Source organism: Zea mays, chromosome 1 (assembly GCF_902167145.1).
Source record: "Zea mays cultivar B73 chromosome 1, Zm-B73-REFERENCE-NAM-5.0, whole genome shotgun sequence".
Classification (NCBI taxonomy): Eukaryota; Viridiplantae; Streptophyta; class Magnoliopsida; order Poales; family Poaceae; genus Zea; species Zea mays.
In genome coordinates, this window is record NC_050096.1 from 269,101,205 (window position 1) to 269,106,796 (window position 5,592).

Below are 5,592 nucleotides of genomic sequence, written 5' to 3' on the forward strand. Positions count from 1 at the left end.
AGCATCACAATCATTTTCTTTCTCCTTAATGTGTCTTACTCTTAAAATTATTAACATCTACTATATCGCTACATAAATATAAGTATTTTTAATGGTTTTCTTCAAATATGCCACTTAAATTTTATAAAAATAGATAACTAGTTTATTTGGATGCCACTTTATAGTATCCAAATGAATTAGCTATCTAATTTTGTAAAATTTGAGTGGCATTGGAATAAACACCTTACGTTTATAAGGAAGTAAGCCCACCACCACTGCTTGGCTTGGCGATCTGTGTAAAGTAGTACTCCAGCTTTCATACTTCACTGACAAGTTTAGTAGTTGTTCTCATTTAAACAATTTTATTACACGCACCACCCTTGCCAGTTACCATCAATTCCAAATACATTGTGGCATACCTCTCCCTTTTCTGTTTAAAACTTGATGATGCCATCTTCCTTATTTAAACGTCAACCAACAATTTGAGAAACAGGAAGAGCAAATAGAGGACAAAACGCAAGAAACGTCAGTTCATGTTCATCTGTATTTTCAGGTCAGCTGCCTGCCACCCTACAAAGCCTTCCCATTTTCATCTTCTCCGTTTTCATGCTTTATGAGAATGCGAAGCACCGGGAAAAGGACACGCTCTTCAGCAGAATGACAAGGTTAGTACTAAATATTTTGATTCTGCTACCTATAGTTTTCTTAAAGAAAATAGGCTGGAGTTGTTTTCATCATTATCTAAAAAAGCATCCTAAGTGAAGCGAGATAAGGCAGAACCGTGTCTCATGCTGACAGTATCATTGTTGTCTATCTACTAAATATTCTTTTTTTCTACCAATCTAGCCAAGCGGGATGGAATTTGCCGTAAACATATCTTGTGAAGCACCACGAGGTCCACGACATGAATTTGAACTGAGCCAAACATCTAATTCCTGGACTTAGTCACGGGCTTACGACGCATCAGAGATGGACATGCTTGCAAAAAAGATTTAGTCAAAGTCGTGTTCGACATATCCACTCGGTCAGTGGCAGCAGCAACACCCACAACTTTACTGCCATGTTTTGTTAGATTTTAATTAAGTTTGATTTATTTTAAATTTTATTAAAATAATTTAAATCACAATGCCAATAATACTAAGTGCAGCATGATTTATTCTTGTATACAAAATAATGATAGGGGATTGACTCAAATATAAGCGGATGAATATTTTGTGAGTTAGATCTAAAGCTTAACAATCGGTACAAAGCGTTCTTCCTAAGTTGTGTTGTGCTCAATCGTGCCTAAACCTAATTTGGTGCAAAATTAGAACATGGATAGTTATGCTCATTGATCACATTGCATGAATTTTCCAAATAGCTAAAAGAAGTCAGGAGCATATTTGTTGGGTTCTTCACACAGTTTCCAAAATTTGGGTTCTAAAATATAAGGGACAATTTTATATCAGAAACCATCAATTTTCTAATTTATCCTGCACATTTTTTTTATTTTCTTTGTTACTTGTATATTTGCACCAGGAATCATGTTCTACTCTTTATTCTTCTCTACGTCCTTCCACCTTTAAATTGGTCGATAGATACACACGCGTATGTACCAAGTGCAAAAAAAGGGTTGAGATAGAGTTATTGAAGTGTAGGATTTTTTTTTAATTTTGCCAAAAAGTCTAAATTAGAAGTGGGTTTTAGAAAGACTTAGAGATGCTCTAACAAATCAACTAACCTTGAAAAGTAGCATCACACACACATAGGAAAACAAAAAATGCTGACACAAATAAAATTTTGGAAAAACACACACACACTATGACCAAGTATATAGAAAACAAACCTCCCAGATTGTTACTCCCCCATTCTAACATGTGAGGATTTTATGTTTCGTTGTAAGTTAATCTTATATAACTTTAATGAAATTGGAGGACATCGAATTAAGTTTATGAAGCCTAAATTAAAATATGTTTTCATGGTACACTTATTTGGTATTCTATCCTCTCAATCATAACATTCAAAATATGTCCACAAATGAAGCATTTCTTGCATAATCTAACCTCTCCTTCATTATGATTAATTTGGTATAATTAGTGCTTGCCATTTAGTTATTAGTGCTATGTCAATGTAATCTTGATGCTTAAAATGTCAGCATGTGTTAATTGCATTTACAATAACTTGGTGATTAATTGTGGAGCATCACGATCATTTTCTTTTTCCTTAATCTGCCCTGCTTGTAAAAATACTTAGATTTATGTAGAGATGGAGTAGATGTTAATATTTTTGGAAGAGTAAAAAAAGATTGACTTGAAATAAACACATTACGTTTAGTAGCTGTTCTCATTCATTAAACAATATTATTACACGTACCACCCTTGCCCATTACCATCAATTCAATACATTGTGGCAGCATACCTCTCTCACTTTTCTCTTTAAAATTTGATGGTGCCATCTTCCCTATTTAGACGTCAACCAACAAAAGAAACATGAAGAGCAAATAAAGGACAAACACAAGTAACATGAGAATACGAAGCATCGGGAAAACGACATGGTCTTCAGTAGAATCGCAGGTAAACACTAAACATTTTGATTCTGATACCTATAATTTTCTTAAATAAAATAGTCTGAAATTGTTTTTATTATTATCTAAAAAAGTATCCACAATGAAGCGAGATATGTAGAACCAGGTCTGTCTAGTTACTTAAACATCCTTCTCTAACAATATCCTTATTATCTGCCTAGTTACTTAACCATCCTTCTTTTTTACTACTCAGCTATGTGAGATGAATTTTGCCGTAAAAATATCTTGTGAAGCATCACTGCTAAAGGTTGTACCTCGAGAGATCATGTGGAAGTGAGGCTGTTTAGACTCTTGGGTCCTCGATGGCTTATGACAGATCAACTCGATCAATGGCAGCAGCAGTATGTTGTCGTGTTTGTTATATTTTAATTAAGTTTGATTTGTTTTAAATTATATTAGAATAAAATAAATCACTATGTCTATAGTTAATAGTGGTGCAACATAGTTTTTTCTTGTATAAAAAGATTGGCTAGGGATTGACTCAAACATAAGCTAATGGATATATTGTGAACCTGATATAAAGTTGAAAAAAGGTAGAAAGCTATCTGCCCTAAATTATGTTATTTTGAGTCATGTCTAAGGTGTTGTTTGACACAGTTTCGTTCCACGTTTTGTAATTCTATTCTCCACCACCTCTACCTATGTTAGGGAGTATTTTAAACGGGTTTTAAAGTGTTAAGCTTACAGTCCAAATCTAACTTTAAAAAATTGAGATTTTAGTGTAAAATAGCCTCCACTACCCCGTTTGAAGAACGAGAGTTTTGTGTTTAATCGACTTCTATAAACTAGAGGTGATATACCTACACTTAGCTTTTTTTTACCAGATATATCCGGTGGTGCACATCATACTAATACTCTAACAAATAGTTTATACCAAACTAGCCATTACTGTGCAGAAATATATAAAAAATATAGACCATGTTTGCTGCCATTAGTCCTAGAGCTATCCCTAGTTTGTTTGGTTGTAGGGACAGATTCTGAATACATTAAATGCAACACATAAATATCAAAATACTCATTTCTTGTTTTTGTGTATGACGCCCGATTTAGGCAATTAGAGTAAATGTTGCCCTTTAGTCTCACAAAATATGGACTAAGAGTGTGTTTGGTTTGGCTTTTGCCTCCTAAAAGCCAAAAGCAACCAAAGGACTGGATCCATGAAACAGCTTTTTATAAAAGCCGACTTTCTCGCAATATAAAACTGAAAGCACCCTTAGACCTGCTTTTAGTGACTTTCAGATGAAACTGTGAAAACAAATATTGAAGAACTTTTAATGACTATTAGTGGTTTCCACTAAACGATTTTTAGCTTTTTAACAGCTCACAGCCTACAACAACTTTTTGTACAACTCACAGCCCACAACAACTTTTTTCACAGCCACAACCCAACCAAACAGACCCTAAAAATCGGAGACTAAAAATTAGAGCTTGTTTGTTGCAGCTTATAGATTATATAATCTAGATTATAATTTGTATTTAGTTGTTTGATAGTCTAGATTATACACATACATATTATTGTTTTCTAAAACACGAAGGCAACAATGACGCTGGCTATTAGACGACTTGTGAGCTAGCTACTAGACTAGTTTTTGTATGGCTTGATGGTTGACGAGGGAACGGATGAGACTGATGATGGATCGCTAGCGTGGGTGTTTCATCTCCATGCGTGCTAGTGTTCAGTGTGGTGCAGGAGAAAGGACGAGCTGGTTGACGGCCCCAACGTGTCTCACATCTCGGCGCTGAAGCTGCACTGGTGGGAGTTGCGGCTGGAGAGAAGTGGCGTGTCAGGAGCCTAGCCGTTAGCGCCCGGCTTTAGTACCACCTCGCTAGCCGGAGGGGGCCGTGATGAGCTTATAAGTGAGATTTCCCCTCCTCTCACAGCCCGGGTTTTGAGAGCGAGTGAAGGGGCTCGCTTGTGTTAGCCCACGAGCGCCGGGAAACGCCCAAAGGTGTAGCGTTGAGTGGGCTAGGCCGGGAAGGTCGCTAACAATTGGTATCAGAGGCAGACAGTCGCCATACCGCCCAAAAAGGGGATGGGATGTCAGGAGCCTAGCCGTTAGCGCCCGGCTTTAGTACCACCTCGCTAGCCGGAGGGGGCCGTGGTGAGCTTATAAGTGAGATTTCCCCTCCTCTCACAGCCCGGGTTTTGAGAGCGAGTGAAGGGGCTCGCTTGTGTTAGCCCACGAGCGTTGGGAAACGCCCAAAGGTGTAGCGTTGAGTGGGCTAGGCCGGGAAGGTCTCGCTTGTGTTAGCCCACGAGCGCTGGGAAACGCCCAAAGGTGTAGCGTTGAGTGGGCTAGGCCGGGAAGGTCGCTGACATGGCGGCGGGTAGGATTGGGGAGGAGGCGACCAGATGGAGACGAGCCGTGAGGAGGTCTGCGGATGGAGGCATAAAAGGGAAAAGAACTATAGCAAATATTGTAATTTTCATTAACATAATGGGTCACTTTAGGCTATCCGTAACGGTTTCCCCTAAATTTCCCCCCTATATCATTTTTTTGCGTCACATCATCATTTCACTCCCTATTTTTTAATCTCCCGCAGCGGTTCACTCTAAATACTCCCCCTATACCCCACTATAAAATACATTTTCTATATCTACTATAAATTTTTTATCTACTAACAATTACTCGTAAAACCCACAACACAGTGCCGTAGGGGATGAACAACGAACCCCTAGATTGAAGAAGAGAGAGAAGAGGGCCGGCGCGTAGAGTGGCGTGTAGGAGACAGCGCTGCGGGGTCAAGGGAGAGAGCTGTAGCCGCTACAAAGAGGAGGGGGCTGCTCAGCGCTCTCCGCTGCGGCCAGCCTTAGGCCTAGCTAGGGCCGTGGCGGTGCCACCAGCACCAGCGCACCATACAGGGAGCTAGCTTAACTGGGCCGATTTTACCCAGGTATAGAGGCTAAGATAGGCCCGAATTGCGTGCTCACACCAGGCTGAGTGCACAATATGTGAGACCTCGGCGGCCTCGCCCTTGCGGAACGTCGGAGGCGCAGGCGCCGCGCAGCCAAATTTAAATCCTGCAGACATGGAGGGCCGGTAAAAACG

General features: G+C 39.5%; 1 long non-coding RNA gene across 1 annotated transcript; it reads left to right on the forward strand.

The window, feature by feature from the left end:
• The first annotated feature begins 495 nt into the window (after positions 1-495).
• LOC103643828 (uncharacterized) lies at positions 496-3,294 on the forward strand. Its single transcript, XR_561330.2, has 3 exons — positions 496-644; positions 826-1,003; positions 2,427-3,294. It is a non-coding gene; the product is annotated as an uncharacterized lncRNA (long non-coding RNA).
• The last annotated feature ends 2,298 nt before the right edge of the window (positions 3,295-5,592 follow it).